General features: G+C 42.1%; 1 protein-coding gene across 6 annotated transcripts in view; it reads right to left on the reverse strand.

Moving 5' to 3' along the window:
* PHACTR1 (phosphatase and actin regulator 1) overlaps positions 1-17340 on the reverse strand; it is a 253304-nt gene that overhangs the window by 135817 nt on the left and 100147 nt on the right. Inside the window, exon 1 of one of the 6 annotated variants that reach the window (XM_039349356.1) lies at positions 1784-1935. The exons of the other annotated variants lie outside the window; for them this stretch is intronic. The gene's annotated coding sequence lies outside the window, so the exon portion shown is untranslated. Of the gene's footprint in view, positions 1-1783; positions 1936-17340 lie in introns of those variants that run through there. 6 annotated transcript variants of the gene reach the window in all.

The following is a 17340-nucleotide window of genomic DNA, read 5'->3' on the forward strand; positions in this document are numbered from 1 at the left end:
CCAATTGTTATTGTCTTGTGAGTTTCATGAAAATATCTTCCATTCTCTCTCTTCTACAGTCAACCATTTAAGATGGGACAAGTCAGGAAACAAGCTCCAGAAAAATTATTGTAATTATACTTTCATATACTTGCAAGGTATGATAACAGAATCCTTCCTTCCTTCCTTCCTTCCTTCCTTCCTTTCTTCCTTCCTTCCTTCCTTCCTTCCTTCCTTCCTTCCTTCCTTCCTTCCTTCCTTCCTTCCTTCCTTCCTTCCTTCCCTTCCCTTCCCTTCCTATAAAACCTGAGTTTCTTTCCTTTCCTCTCTCTTATACCAAAGAGAATATAAATGGGGCAATCTTGAGTTTCTTTCTCATTCCTTCTTCTCTTTTCGGCTAAGATGATTTTACATAACTGCTTTTGCTTTCCTTCTTCAAAGCTCTCTCTATTCTTCAGAGTACCCCCAATCTTCTTGTGTACAGTTTCCCAGGAAATATCTATTTGCAGAAAGGGCTATTATCAGATGAAATCCATGAGTATGGCATTAAAACAGAACTGCAGTTGGTAGCCAAGCTATGATGCTGGAAATATATCAGCACTGACAAATTTTATAGTTGTGGGGTGGCTATGCCTAGCTTGTATCATGCTTCTAGACACTCAGAAATCACATAGCTCTGGGCAACATCCGTGTATCTCTGCTGCTTTCTCATGGAAAGTGCAAGCTTTCAGGCCTCATACAGTACAGTACCAAGAACCAATTGTCTATTGGCTGATCACTGTGAGAACTGGAGTTTCTTTCCATTGCATCTATAACTGAAGTGATTCACTTAACAACTGTGGCAAGAAAGGTAATACGATGAGGGCAAAACTCACTTAATAACTGTCTCACTTAGCAACATAAATTTTGGGCTGAATTGTGGTCATAAGTCGAGGATTACCTGTACCACATAATTTCAATTTTGGCTACATACTCCTGGTTTGTCTGTCCCAGTATTTCAGGTTCTGATCCCTGTTCACTCATGCATGCTATATGTGGGAGAGCAATATGGCCTCTCGGACAATCTGACAAGAAGCCTTTGGAAAATTTAACACAACATTTGTTCTTGAAGTGAGCAGCAGAAGAAAGGTGCACATGCTTTATCATCTCAGTCATGTCTACCTATGTGTTCTGAGTCTCCAGAGCTTATTTTACATTCTCTCTGCCAACAGCTGTGTCGCCTAAAAATAAACAACAGCCCCTTTAAGTGTCAGTTCTGAAAATATACCTACAGTTTCTCTCTCCATCCATAGTACAGTCAAAGTGGCAGACATTCTCTTATTTTAAGTTCAGCTGATGAGGGAGAAAGGAGGGAAGTGGGGCTCTGATTTAAATGCTAACCTAAAGCAAAGTGATCCAAAAGAAAATTGAGTAATTCAATTTGCAATCTCTTAAATTACTGCAGGATTGAAGCAGGGTAGTGGAAGAAGTTTTCTGACTTTCAATTCCTTCCTTCCTTCCTTCCTTCCTTCCTTCCTTCCTTCCTTCCTTCCTTCCTTCCTTCCTTCCTTCCTTCCTTCCTTCCTTCCTCCCTCCCTCCCTCCCTCCCTAATAGACTACTAGATAAGACTACTATAGATAAGACAGTCCCTCTCTCTTCCCCTGTCTTCTGTCTGTTTACCTGTCTGTCTCTCTGCCTGCCTTCTTGTCTGTGTCTCTGTCTCTGTCTCTCTCACACACACAAAACCCTGCACTGCACACAGTCCCTGGAAAAAGTCATCATGCATTGACAGTCTGGAAGGAATAAAGAATGAGATGCACTCACCTCTACCAGTCAACAGTTCCTAACTCCGGGATGGGGTCTCCAAGGAGCAATTCATTTCGTGGCAGATAAGAGGAGAACAGGTTCAAACGCATGGCATACTTGGGAAGGAAAGGATGAGCAAATCACAGGTCTAGCCTATTCCTTTTGCCTAATTGCCCTCACCTCATCCAACAGCAGGGCTTATGGTAATATTTCAAATCACCAAGTGGCTGTTTCAGCACTCAAATCTTTCAGATACATTCACATGGAAACAGCAAGCTCCTTTTTTTGGTGTTGGGGGGAAGAGGAGGGAGTTGGGTGTTTTAAAACACAATTTGTTCTGCTTTTTAATATGCAGTTTGTCTCCTTCTGCAGGGAATTACTCAGACAGTCACATGATTCCAAGAAGCACAATTATATAATTCAAATGCTGCTTTGGTTGTTGTGGGGAGAGGGGTGTGTGTAGTCTGGAAGCCACAGCAAGGAAAGCAAAATTAAATCAAACCAAACCAACATGGGAATGTATATTGAAGGAAAAGCAAACAGTTGCGTTCAAGAAATACTCTATTTCAGGAAACTTCCATTTTATACATTTTCTCTCTACGCCCTGCTTCAATTGGAAAACTTGAAAAGGGTTACAAGGGAGGACAGTGATGATTGTATGCAATTCCATGATTGCAAGATAAAAAAACAAGCTCTCATCTGGAAACCTTGTTTTACTTGCACAAGCTGCAAATAAGAAAGTCAATATAAAGGGAGCCCTGAAGACAATGCCAATTAGCTAGCGCTGCCATTTTGGGGACAGAAGACCAGTTTCTTACCTTGCCTAGAGGGACCGGAGACTAAATCTAAGAACTTGTGCATCTCAAATGGGATTTTATCATAAGATTACTATGCCATTGTGTGCATTCTGAAATTCTGCAAAAGGAGACTGAATATGTCAGCCCCAGTAGGGCGACCAGACCAGAAAATCAACTCTGCAGGAGGACTAACCCTATATTTTATCAAGATACACCATAATAACAGAATATTACAAGTCCCCTCCCTCTTATACTCCAGTGAATCAGGGAAGCACTTACTTATTTTGTTCTCAGAATTTAAAGAACATTTTAGTCAGTTCTTGCACGTTTCCATCAAGGCCATCTCCTGTACACTCTACAGAATGTATGCCAGAAAATAATTTGTAAATTTACTATGTTTGGAGATATAAATCCCAGGCTTGAGTGTATTTGGATGAGAGCTGAAATTTATATTTTCAAATGTGAAGAGCTCCAAATGTTTGCTTGTTTCTTCTTAGAAGCAAGAATTAAGAGGAATCTTATTACAACCGCATCTGTTTTATTTCTGCTCATATGTCCACAAGTTTTCATCAGCAGAGTCATGTCAGACATGTTGCCCAGATTAGCCATTTTTGATTCCTGCTGTACTTTTTCTAACTAATTGACCTGATGAAGAATTCTTAAAACTTGAAAGCTTGCTGCTTTGTAAAAGTTCAGCTGATCTGAAGGAAAGCAATTCCAATGATTAATTGTTCTCACTGACAGGAAATTTCTCCTTAATTCTAGGTTCCTTTTTCATGTCTGCTGGCCTCTTTTGCAACCAAAAGGTTAGAATCATTTTTATACAGTTGGTATAAAAATGATTACGGCATGCAGATAACCTGTGGCTTCATCAGTTGTCCTCAGACTGGGTGGAAGGTGCCTTCACAATGAACAGCTACCTTTCTTAAACTATCTTGCTTCACTAATCTTTAAACTTACTCTGAGAACTCTAACAAAGTCTAAGTACATATGACTAAGAGGCACCGTGTTTTAGAAATTGAGAAAGTTTGGCTTGACTTCTCCAAAGGCTTAAAGGTGTGACCAGGCTCACATAGGGTACTGTGGCTTCATCAAACTGTGGCTCCAGGATCAGCGCCAATCAACTGATTCTGAGTGGAATGCAATTCTCTACATCCATAACTTGGATTAAAACAGATAAATTAGGTAGAACCAATATAATCTTATCAACTATAATCAAATTAAAAGCTAAACAGCACAATGCAATCTAATAACTTCTTCTCTAGATATGACAAAAATACAATCCTTCTAGGACAAGGGTGTCAAACTGCCGGCCTGCGGGCCGGATGCATCACGCCAAAACCGCACCCACCCCATTGCTGGCAATGGGAAAAAAGTTTTGATATGTCACGACACATCACGTGATGTCACAAGTTTGACACCCGTGTTCTAGGAGAAACTTCTTAACTACAAAGAGGAACTTCAAGCAAAAGGCACAGCCAGACTCTTCCTCAAAAGAAAGAAATATCATGTCTGAAACTTTGCACCACTAACTACATTGTTATTTATCAGCTTTCCCTGCATTTCATTTAAAATGCTTGGGATTGCATACATTTTTAAAATCATAGCACATTACATTCATATATGATATATTTATTTGAAAGAATTTGTTTAATATTACTGGCATGAATTAATAAGAATTTGAAAGCTAACTCTCCCAAAATTCAGTTCATGTCTATTTCTTATCCACCATGTCAGCTTTTTTTAATTTGATACTCTGGGACTCAGAGTATGGTGGCAACCAAATCTTGCAAGATTTTTTCCCCCTCCTACAGCTTCATCATGAGAAAATATTTAAATATACCCAAAATACATTCATCTCATCACTTAGTGTTCTATTTTATCTGACAGTTTTTTGTAACTCATAAAATATTAAAGCCTCTAGCAAACTCTCTGCAGTATTTTATTTATACAGTGTTCTTTTATTAATTAGTGTCCTTTTATCCATTTTATCTGGCTAATGGATTTCTCTATTCAGTTGGCTTGATGGGCTCTCCACTTAAATTAATTGATTACTTTTGATCTCCATATTCTTTTTTGTGAACATCGTTCTCCATAAGGGGGCTCACTGTAAATCATTCAGCTGGTGGCGATCCATAGTTGACCTCTTTGTAATCTGGATCACGGGTAAGGAAAGTCTGGAACGGTTCAAGAACTGTATCAGCTCTATCCACACACAAATTTGTAGGCAAAATAAATATGCTTACAAATGAAGCAGTGAATTGCCATACATTACATTTGCTCCTTTAATGTTCCCAATATCAAGCAAAAAAAAAAGATAACCATAGATCTGTGAATCCTCTAATTCTTCAGTCCTCACTTTTATTTAAGATGGAACTCCTGTTACTCAAGATATAGCAAGAAGTAGGTGGAAGAGGAAAGAATGAAGGATAATTTATTGCAATCTATCCCAACATGCTGTCTTCAGGATATTATGGACACCATTTTATTTGCAGCAGGAATCCAAACTATCTCCATAGAACCCACGAACTAAAAAGGAACATCATGTCAACTGCAACTGGGGAATATCTGGTTAGATAAGATTTATCTGTCCTAACCAGGTATCTGTTTTCCACAACAGGGAAGACGATAATAATGTCAAGCACAGGAAATCAGGAGTCAAGGTGGTTCAAATGAATATGGGTTTATTGAATACTAACACTTTCTACAAGAATCTGAGCTACTAACAGTCAAAGCAAATTGGTAGTAGATAAAGATCAACAGAATTCAAGGTGGACTGGTTTAGATCTCGTGTAGGTGCAAAGGGACTCAAGACTGATGATGCACTTGACCCCTCGCTCGGGCTTAGGTCATCTCCCGCATGTAATATGGGAACACAACACCATTCCTTTTACAGTAGATTTTCATCCAGTATTTCCTTTCTCTCAAGTTCAGTATTGGAGCCACAGCTCCAATTCTGAATGGGCCAGAGACTATCCCTTTGTCACTGACACATAGATTCCTCATATTGCTGCTATTTTTTCCAGATTCACCACAGTTTTCGTGTCCCTCCTTCTCTTCTCCCTGATATATGCAAGGAGTTCCAGATTACCTGCCTGTCTCTCAAACCTAAACATTTAAGGTGAAGAGGGGATGAGAAAAGACAAGATATAGGACTATGCCTTGCCTTCTGTAAGTATTCCCATGAGAGCATTCCATAGGAGAGAGGCGATATTCATATCCCACATTTCTACAGATAGGGAGCCACGATCAAGAAGAGATCTTTGTTGCAAGCTCTGCCGAATCTTCTTTTTACTGGTCTCCCATGAGAAGAATTGCAATGGGCTTCAACCAAGCTGGGGAGTTCTAACTTTCTTCAGGGAATCTCTCTGTTATAGGATCGCCTTGTGAGGAAGAGGAAGAAAGGCAAGGAAAAATGAAGTTCCGGAAGGCTTCATTCTGGAAAATCATGGCAGAGTGGAGTCTCACTCTTTCAACCTGCAATCTGCTACCATGGATTCTTATCCTGTTACATAGATTTGGCATCCATAGAGCTACCCCAATTGCAGAAGGCAGAGGAAGTACAGGGATAGGAATTGTTTAAAACTTGAGGAAAGGGGGGGGGGGATTCTATGGCAAGAAATATGGAAACAAAATTGTGTTCTGGAGACTGAAAAATGCAAGTAATCCTTGACTTACAACAGTTCACACAGTGACTGTTCAAAGTTACAACGGCACTGAAAAAAGTGATTTATGACCATTTTTTACACTTATGACTTGCAGCATCCCCATGGTCACACAATCAAAGTTTGGATGCTTGGCAACTGGCTCATATTTATGATGGTTGCAGTGTCCTGGGTGTGTGTGTGTGTCACCTGATCACTTTTTACAACCTTCTGATAAGTAAAGTCAATGGGGAAGCCGGATTCACTTAACAATCAGATAACTAATTTAACAACTGTAATGATTCATTTAACAACTGTGGCAAGAAAAGTCATAAAATTGGGGAAATTCACTAACAAATATTTCACATAGCAACATGAATTTTGGGCTCAATTGTGATTGTAAGTTGAACACTACCTGTATGAGATGGATACCAATTCATACTTTGGAAAAAAATGCTGGCTGAGGAATTCTGGGAGTTGAAGTCTGCAAATCTTAAATTTGACAAGATTGGACACCCCGCCACTAAGGTGTTTGTTAACTATTGATTAACTTGTGATTATAATCACAAGAGGCAGTGAGCCAGAGAGAAGACATCAAAATAATGGAACTGCCAGCAATAAAAATATGCTTAATTGCACCATCTATATTACTTGCGTTTCAGCATTTACATCCCGGCTGCTTGATCCAAATGCTGAATACCGAAAACATGATTTCTTATTTCTTTGGCAGTCAAAGTATATCTCCAGTTGAAGCTGCTGCTGAATAGCATATAAAACTGTCACTCTTTTTCTAAGCTGCACAGCAATCAGATGCAATATGACGTGGCCAAGAGCCATACCCAGCAGACGCTAAAAGCCATATCCACTTAATGGTATCTTACAAATTCAAATATTAAGTATATGTTTACAGATTTGATCCCAAATGCTTAAATCTGCATTCTTGGCAGTCCTGCCATTGCTTACAAGCACAGATGTATTTAGGTATTTGAAGGTCCAGTATTTGGATCAGCCATTAATAAAGGATGGACTTTTAAAAATTGATATATTATATATTACACTTATTTTAATGAGGTATTTAATATGCTTTTAAATATGCATTTTAGAAGTGTGGTTTTACAGTTCCCATTGTCCATCACCAGTCTGGCAATCCAACAGATCTGAAGGGACCAATTGGGGGTGGGCTGATCAGTCTGGATTAGCAGATGTCCAAGAGCTAGGGCAATAACTTTTTTTTTAATCTATCAACCACATTGAATCTTCAAATATCTGTAAATATATTTCTCTACTCTATTTCTGGATTAATTGCATTCATATAAAAACATATCGAGTCATCCACTGGACAAAATAGCATACAAAGTGAGTAATCCGTCAATAATACGAAAGTGAGATCCACTTTTCAATTAATAAAAGTGAAATAATTAAACCCAAATCAAATGCAAGCATTAAAAGCAAAACACTTAACCACCTGTATCCATTAGAAAGAAAGAAAAAGTCAGAGCTGTTCTTAAAGATTGAAAAAATGACTACTTAAGTATCTAATTTAAATCAATAATAAAGTATTTAGGTTGGAATGATAGACGGATTAATAGCTCTAAATTAACCAATAGAAATACTGCATTTAATATAGATGAGTTGCAGCTTGAGATACCCATTTTAGCCTCATAAAATTAGCCCTATGTAACTCAACTGATGATTCTGGATAAGGTATTCATTATGCAATCCTGCTGTTCCATTTAAGGAATTTCATGGATGATGAAAATTCTTTACTGATTTCCTTTCTTTGGGATTCATCAATTTTTTTTGAATGAACAAAAATTCATTAAAGAAGAATTAATAGATACACAATCACAGGAAGTGAACCTTCACATCAGTGAAAAAAAAATCTAAACACATCTATCCATACAAGCACATACAAACATTCTGGTTCTTGAAATCTTTGTTAAATTCTAAAAGAGGTCAGAATAAACATACTAGACAGTGTATGTGTATGTGTGTGTGAGTGTGTGTGTATTCACAAACACACTTGGAAGTATTTAAGTATCTAAAAAAAGTAAGGCAGAAATAGACTTTATATTATATCGTACATTTCAATGGATTATTATGAATTTAGTAACTTTTGCAAAAAGGGCTGTATGCTTTGAATTTTAATGAACCCTACAGGGTTTGTTTGACTGAAAGCCAGCTGAGTCACCTTGGGCCCAATTTTGTCTCTCAGCCCAAGTCATCTTGTTGTGGGGGAAATAGGAGGAATTAGATATATTTGCCATCTTGTGTTACTCTACGCTCTGGGGCATAAAATCTGATTTTCCTAAATGAATTGTAACCTGGACAGTTTTACAAGATCGGTTTCCCTAGTGAACACTGTTAAGGTTTCTTCATAAGACGCCTTATCTTGCCCTCATTCCCTTTTGAAAACCAGTGGTTTAACCTTTAATGTACTTTAGCTTCTTTCATCTGAAATCCGTATTCCCTCTTCTCCAATACAACTAACAATGTTTGCCTCTGAACCCAGAAAGGTCTTGCAATATGAGATAGCATTTTTTTTATTGAGGACAAAAGCAATGGAGGTATTTCTTGAGGGCCTTTAAAGGTGCATCCAATCACCACTTTTTCCTTCGCTGGAGGGCAGAAGATAAGTGTGGTGGTTTGGGAAAGAAATCAGGGCAAGAAAAGAGCTGTCTCAAACAATTTTTCATAGAGTAGGCTACTTTGGACATACTGCTAAACTAGAATGTGGCTTTGTGAGACCACGTTTAAGCAGGTTTTGTGCTCATTAGCTCATTGGCTTACTTCGCCTCTCCTTCTCATATATGGCCTTAGAAAATGACTTGGAAGCCTTTTCTTCTGCTTTAGAGTAACCATAAAGTGATTTGTGTGTGTGTGTGTAAAGGTTTCCCCTATTCAGTCGTTCTCACTCTAGGGGGCAGTGCTCATCTTTGTTTCCTAGCTGAGGGAGCCAGTGTTGTCCAAAGACACTTCCATAGTCATGTGGCTGGCATGACTGTACACTGAGGTGCATGGAAAACTGTTACCTTCCCAATGAAATGGTACCTACTTATCTACTTGCACTGCATGCTTTCAAACTGCTAGATTGGCAGGAGCTAGGGTACGAATGGGAACTCACCCCATGATGTGGTGATTGGTCTCGAACTGCCAACCTTTCAGTTGACAAGCCCAGCATCTTAACTGCTAGGCCACTGCGCCCCCCCCCCCACTATGTTTTTTCTTCTATAAGAATAGAGAGAATGAATATTTTACATTCCAGAGCACAATTAATTAAACTGTATGGATATTCTTTATTATTTTATTTTATTTATTTTTATTTGCCTTGCTTTGCTTTGATTTGACTAAGAACCTTGAACTGCAATTAGCAACACTATTGCTTTGCTAGGGTGCTAATATTGATGGGTAAATCCCATTGTCATACAAGGGAAACTATCAACATTCAGAACTAGAACCACACAGCATTGAAAAGATAAAATGTGAATGAGGCATCTCCCGTTTTAGATTTGTGTAAAGCATCCGCACAGGTTGTTTAAAGCACTTTCTGAGTCATGTGAATGCTGTGCCAAACTAACTTTACATCATTTCAATGGTGCTTGGGTGATGCTAGAAAGATGTATTTACTCATTAGTAAGAAAGAGAAATGGTCCTTTTAATTTGAAACTTTGCAAAACAAGGTCTATATCATTATAGACATTAATGTACATAGACATTAAATCAAATTTAGTTTTTGCTTTAGTCCTACTTATTTCTACGTTCTGAACCTACCGGTATGTGTTCCTTTGACTGTGGACCCTGGCAAGGCTCTTGGCTTAGAAAGGATAGGACTGTTGCTATCCACCCATTCTTACTGGAAACAAGCTCTACTGAAGTCATCTCAGAAACTGTACCACAAACTGTACTTTTAATCCCCTTCAACAAACCTTGCCCCAATTTAATTTTCTTAACAGGAAAACTCTAGAGTAAAATCTCAATGGAATGTCCAGTCGGATTTGCTCCCATTTTAAGAAGCTTTAAGAATTTGAGAAATACAAATGGCAGAGGCTCATTTATAAAACAATATTTTACGAATGGCTTGGTGCCTAATCTCCAGAAGGCCAGCATGTTCTTGCATAAGTTGCATGGAGTTGTCATGTGCTGACATAATGCCCAATCCACTTTGAGTCAGAGCTTTCTCATTCTGACCTTCAGCATTATTTATTATATAATCTGCAACATAGCATCTTTTAAAACACCACCTTTGCCTGTCGCCCAGCAAAGGTCTAGTAGAGGAAGGAGAAGACAGCTGAGGGCTATCCATAAATATGTGCAATATTTCTGGGGGACAGCCATGAATTCAGCATTTAATTAGTCAAATTAACCAAATCAGCTTGATGCAGATAAATTAAAATGGCAAACACAACATTCAAATGATGCATTATTATTATTTATGGAACAGCTGAGCTAACATAGAATTTTAAACCCACACTCTCATTTTCTGTGAGCATAAAATGTCATGTTTATTGTAAACAGGTCTCTGATTTATTGGTACGACTACTGTCCTCCCTTCCCTTGATTTAATATAGGCTTATCTACAAGAAAGCTGCAGAAGAGATACTCTTGAATTCCATTCTTGAGGAGATTCACATTTCAAAATTTCAATGGTTTTTGTTGCGTCCTTCGCGAAATGGCAAGACACGAGAAGCAGTTGTAGTTCTCAGGAAACTTCTTTATTTCAGTTCAGCATACTAGGTACAAGACGCCGACAACGCCCAGAACTCCCGGCCTCTTTTATAGGCCATTCCCAGGTCAATCTGCAACTTTTGGTGCGCCAGCACTTGCGCATGCACACAAGTACTGGAGACAGCCTGTCTGGTCCCGGGCAGCTTGCACCTGCCCGGGACTGCCTGCAATGCCCCGAGCCTGCTTGCACAGGCTCAGGACATAACACCCCTTCCCCCCGGGTTAAGACTATTGATCATGTCATACTAACACAAAACCCATTGCGAGTGTAGTGCCATACTACCTTAAACCAAACATTTCTTTTGCTTCCATCAATCTCAGTGTTCTATTTCCTCTGTATACAGGAATGTTCTCTGTTAACTCTGTTTTGCCGATAGAGTTACAAAATCCTCTAAATACTTAGGGGATCTTCTGGCTCTCTGTGACCTCCTAACCTCTGGGTACCTGCCAAGTACCCCTTGACTGAGGGGTGATGCGTATCTGTCCCCCTTATTACACCCTGGTGGTTCCCAAGGACTGTGCTCCAATGCCTGGCCTGCATGCTTGCCCACCGGGCTCGTCAGGCCAGGGCTTCTTTCCTTGTTTGACCTGGTTGTCCTGCCTGGCTGCAGGCTCTCTGGCCCCTCTAAGTGACTGTCACTGTTGGGCGATTCTGTAGAACCTCCAAGGTCCGTCCAAGACCTGTCAGGAGGTTGTCTGTCCCTTGGGCTTGTGGGGTTTTCAGTGCTGTCCCAAAACTTAGTTGTCCCCTGAGTGAAGTCAGAGGTGTTGTAGTCGGGATTTGGTTCCTCGACCACCTCCCTATATGTTTGCCCCCTTCTAGGGACAGGGGTAGTGTCAGGCCAACTAGAAGGATTGTGTGCCAGCTCTCTTGCGGGGAGTGGTTTATTGGGATGCTCCCGGGTATTCTCCCTGACTGGAGTACTGAGTGATGCGGGTGAGTAGTGATTATGCCCCCGGGGTGACTCCCTGGCTGGAGTAGGCGTTGATGCCTGATATCTAGTTGAGCTCCTTGAATTCCTGTTTGGAGCACTCGCGGAATCTTGGGATAAGCTGTCTGTAGCTTCCTCATTAATGATGGGCAGCAGCCCATACCCTTCCCTTTGCCCAAAGGGGTCCCCCTCCCCCCCTAGAGAAGACCCAGGAGTCTCAGCAGGAAGGTCCCGTCTAGGGCGAAACTGGTCGATGTGTCGACGCAGGACATGACTGTTGTCCAGGGACACCTCGTAAGACAGAGGACCTGTGACCCTGGATATAGCAGCGGGGACCCATGAATGACCAGGCCCGTAATTACGAGTCCAAACCGGGGCACCCACAAGCAGTTGTCTAGGTGCCCTGGGGTGTGTGAAAGAAGAAGGCAGTCTGTCCGGATGCAACCAGTCAAGCTTGGTAGTCAGTTTGCGCCCCCAACGAAGTTCAGCTGGGCTCCTCCCCGTAGAAGTGGACGGTGTAGTGTGATAAGAAAGGAGGAAGTCAGCCAACCTGTGATGCCAGTCTCCGTAGGTAATTTTCTTCAAGGCGTCCTTGGTGATGCGAACCATGCGTTCAGCCATACCATTGGTGGACGGGTGGAAAGGCGCAGAGGTGGCATGACGAATCATGTTAGCCTGTAAGAAAGCTTGGAATTCGGAAGAAGTGAATTGAGGGCCGTTGTCAGACACGAGGACGTCTGGAAGCCCGTGTGCAGCAAAAATCCCCCTCAGTACTTGAATAGTCTTTGCAGTGGTGGTGGAAGAGACAGGTACAACCTCAAGCCATTTTGAATGGCTGTCAACTAGGACCAAGAAGAATTGACCCTAAAAGGGCCCAGCGTAGTCAATGTGCACCCTAGACCATGGAGACTGTGTTTCCTCCCATCTATGTACAGGAGCTTGGGGCATTTTGGGGCGCGAACGTTGGCAAAGGTGGCATACGTGCACCTTAGCTTCAATGTCTCTATCTAACCCAGGCCACCACAAATGGCTGCGCGCAAGCGCCTTCATGCGTACAATGCCAGGATGACCCTCGTGGAGGGAACCTAAGACCCTAGTCCTCATTGAGGTAGGGATGACAACTCTGCTTCCCCAAAGCAGACAACCCTGGAAGGTGGACAACTCATTCCTTTTAGACCAGAAACTCTGAAACTCAGTGCCAGGAGAGCTCTCTGGCCATCCAGATAAAACCCAAGAAAGGACACGTGAAAGTGTGTGGTCTGTGCCTGATTCAGCGGCTACATCCCTGGCATTTAAAGGAGACTCGGGCAAGGCCTGAATGGAGAGGAGATTGGTAGCTGGTGCAGGGTCAGCTTCTATTACCGGCAGGGGTAACCTACTGAGGCCATCAGCATGGCCCATTTCCTTCCCAGGTTTGTGAATTAGGGAGAAATCATAGGCAGAAAGAAAGATAGACCATCTTAGCATTCTGGGGGAGATGATTTGGGGAGTTTGCTTACGTGTGGTAAACAGTCCCAATAAAGGCTTATGGTCAGTGAAGACCGTAAAATGCCTGCCATATAAAAAATCATGGAATTTTTTAATTCCAGCAACAACAGCTAAAGCCTCCCTGTCTATTTGAGCATAATTACGCTCGGCAGAAGACAAGGTTCTGGAGTAATATGCAACAGGAACCTGAGTTCCATCTGACCTGGGGTGGCTTAGTACAGCTCCTACCCCATAAGGAGAAGCATCACAAGCGATGCACACAGGAAGGGATTCATTGAAATGTGCAAGTACACTGTTAGAAGTGAGTAAGGCCTTGACCTCATTGAAACTTGCTTCATGTTTTTGTGACCACTGCCACACTGCCTGTTTGTCCAATAGCCTGTGAAGAGGCTCAGCTATACTAGCCTTATGTGGAAGAAGGGAATTGTAGAAATTCAGAAGGCCCAGAAAAGCCTGTAGTTCAGCCTTAGACTTTGGCCTAGGAGCATGCATAATAGCTTTCAGTTTGGATTCAGCAGGGTGAATCCCAGTAGCATCAATTTTGAATCCCAGAAAATCAGTAGAAGGCACCCAATTTTACATTTGTCCTTCTTAAGCTTGAGGCCCGTTTTCCTGAACCTTAACAGGACAGCCCTTAATCTTTCAGCTAGATTGTGTGTAGAGTCTCCTGCAATTAAGACATCATCAAAATAGGGGCAAACCCCTGGTATACCCCGTAGTGTGTTTTCCATTACGCTTTGGAAAATTCCAGGAGCGACATTTACTCCAAAGTGTAGCCTCTTCACCTTGAATGCTCCTCTATGGGTCACAATGGTCTGAGCTACAGCAGCATCATCATCAATAGGCAGCTGTTGATACGCCTGAGCTAGGTCAAGCTTTGCAAAAACATGCCCCCCCCCTTGAGGGAGGCCAGAATATGACTGACCACAGGAACAGGATAGGCATGTTGCTGCAATGCCTTATTCAGAGTGCATTTGTAATCAGCACAGATGCGAATGTCCCCATTTGCCTTGAGAGGAGTGACAATGGGGGTTTCCCAGGGACTGGAGTCAACAGGTTCTAGAACTCCTTGCTGAATCAGTTTGTCCAACTCAGTGTCAATTTTACCTTTAAAAGCAAAAGGGACCCTTCTTGCTTTAATTCTAATGGGAGTGACAGTGGGGTCTAGTTTTAATGACACAGGGGGTCCTTTGAATGTGCCCAGCTGGGGGCTGAAAACATCTGCAAATTCTTTGCAGACTTCTTGTAGGTCAAGCGTTTGCAGACTATTGAGCCCTGTGACGTGTATTCCCAAGGCCTCAAACCAATCAAGTCCTATGAGACTCGTTCGTTCACCCCCTACTACTATTAGATCCAGTGGACCTTCAAAATCCTTATACTGTACGTTAAGGGTGGCCTCCCCCTTAACACACACTCTGGAGTTTTGAAAATCTGTTAACACAATGTCAGAAGGCCTCAGCTTGGCCTGAGTTCCGCTACCAGAACAAATCTTCCTGAACGTTTGCATGGAAATGATCGAAAGTGCAGACCCTGTATCCAGTTCCATAGCCAATGGAATCCCTTGTAGCTTCACCTTAAGTGACAGCTTTTTCTTAATGGGCTTGTGTGTGCCTGTCCTATAGATGCTTCTTCACGAAGTGCAAAACCCCACCCTGTTTTGGCTGGGAACCCTGGTACCTTTCAGGCGCAATTCCTCCTGAGGTTGTACCTTCTGACGGCCCAGGCACACAGCTGCAATGTGTCCTTGTTTTCCGCATGCTCTGCAGATAGCGGAGCGGAACTTGCAGTCGGTTCTCTTGTGGCGACCTCCACAACCGAGACACTTGGGGAGAGCTGAAAAGCTTCCTTTCTGTTTCCCTTCCTTTGTGGGGTAGAGACGGTCCACTTCATCGTCAGGATCCTCCTCAGAATTCCTTTGGACTCCTTCCTGGTGCACGGACGCAGTATCTGGAGTGCTTCTGATCGGCCGCATGTTCTTGATGGCGCCACCCGCTGCTTCTTCTGCAGTGACCTCTCTCAAGGCATCTTGGAATGATAAGTCTTCTTTGGCAAAAAGTCTCTGCTGTAACTCTCTATGTCTTAGTCCGCATACAAATCTGTCTCTCAGTCGTTCTTCGAGGTCCTTGAAATCACAGTTTTTAGCGGCTTTTCTCAGCGCGGCAATGTATTCTTTGGCCGATTCTCCGGGTTGTTGATCCCTCTGTTCGAAGGTGTGGCGCCACGCGATGACGGACAACTTGGGCTGGAAGTGCTCCTTTAGTAGCTTTTTTAGATCTGCGTAGCTGACAGAGTCTAGAGGAACAGGTGCTGCAATGTTCTCAGCGATTTCGAATGCGTCTTGACCGCAAACGCACAGCAGGGTGGCAGCCTTTAAACTATCTTCCCTTTCTTGATTTACCTTGAGATAGTTTTCCACCCTGGCTGCGTAGGACTCCCACCTCTCCGGATGTGAGACGTCGAATTCCGAAAGCCTTCCAATTTTTGCCATTTTGTAGAAAGGAAGGGTCTATCAGCCAGCCTACCCCCGATGCTTGCTGAATTGGCGGGTAGCTGCCGAGTCAACGCCGTTCCTGCCGCTCAGGACTCACTCGGGTAAGCTTACACCTTTCTTCTGTTGATGTAAGTCATCCCACCTTCATCACCAGTGTTGCGTCCTACGCGAAATGGCAAGACACGAGAAGCAGTTGTAGTTCTCAGGAAACTTCTTTATTTCAGTTCAGCATACTAGGTACAAGACGCCGACAACGCCCAGAACTCCCGGCCTCTTTTATAGGGTCAATCTGCAACTTTTGGCACGCCAGCACTTGCGCATGCGCACAAGTACTGGCGACAGCCTGTCTGGTCCCGGGCAGCTTGCACCTGCCCGGGACCGCCTGCAATGCCCCGAGCCTGCTTGCACAGGCTCAGGACATAACAGTTTTCATATTTCAATAATTCTAGATATGCTCTCTGTGCTTTTCATTAAGGCAACATGCTCTGATTGTTGCTGTTGCTATATTTTTAGACTGTTCTTCATCTGAGAGTCACATGTTGTTTTACATCTTTACAAAAGACAAAAATTAAAAGCAGAACCAAAACCGGTATCCATTTTATATTAGCTATAGCATAGTTATCCAGAAAAAATGGTAGCTGGGGTAAAAAGCTGCACTTTTATTTATTTAACCAAAATGAGCTGTTGCTGCTATTTTTCTTCCAATAATTACTGAATAATGGCTCCCTGTATAGATTTTTATTAGGCTTTATAAATGCATCACATGCAACCATCTTGCCATATCTTGCCCCAAACCAGAATACAGCTTGTTGAAATAGCCAGATATTGAGCTAGCTAATGACAAGACATCTTTTTTCCTCAGATCTTGGAATGTGTGAGCCCAGGATGGACAATGTCAAGCAAGAACAGGATCATGAATCGTGGTGAAGGTTTGGATAGAGCACCTTTTGGTCAATCTAGCCCCTGTTTACTGTACTCATATTTTCCTCAACTTGGGTTACTTCTTCATTAAGAATGACAATTTTGTGGTCAATGTCTTATCATCCTTGGACCACACATATTGGCTTGTCACATGGGAGCTTCAGCTTTTGAATGACTCTAGTGTGGAACTGGATTACCAGGAGTTTAAAATTCCTGAAGGTATTGCCCAAGGTGTTTATAAAGGGGGGAAGATCAACAGCAGAAAAAGTGTCCCTAAACCCTTAACAGATTTGTCAGAAAGAACATTAATGCTGCCCTGACCACAAGTCTCTACACCAGTGTTTCTCAATCTGGGAACTTTAAGATGCATGGAATTCAACTGCTGTCTGAATTCTGGAAGTTGTAGTCCATATATCTTAAACCTGCCAAGGTTGAGAAACACTCTACTATAAGTGTCTATGGAGATTCTCAGTCATCCGGGTCACAGTTGTCCCAAATATGCTTTTTCATGAGGCAACTGGACTTTCTTGTTTTTTCTTTCGCTTCTCATCCAAGAGCTGAAGAAGCTTCTTGGATG

This window comes from Crotalus tigris, unplaced genomic scaffold, assembly GCF_016545835.1.
Source record: "Crotalus tigris isolate CLP2741 ecotype Arizona unplaced genomic scaffold, ASM1654583v1 scf7180000017564.2150845, whole genome shotgun sequence".
Classification (NCBI taxonomy): domain Eukaryota; kingdom Metazoa; phylum Chordata; class Lepidosauria; order Squamata; family Viperidae; genus Crotalus; species Crotalus tigris.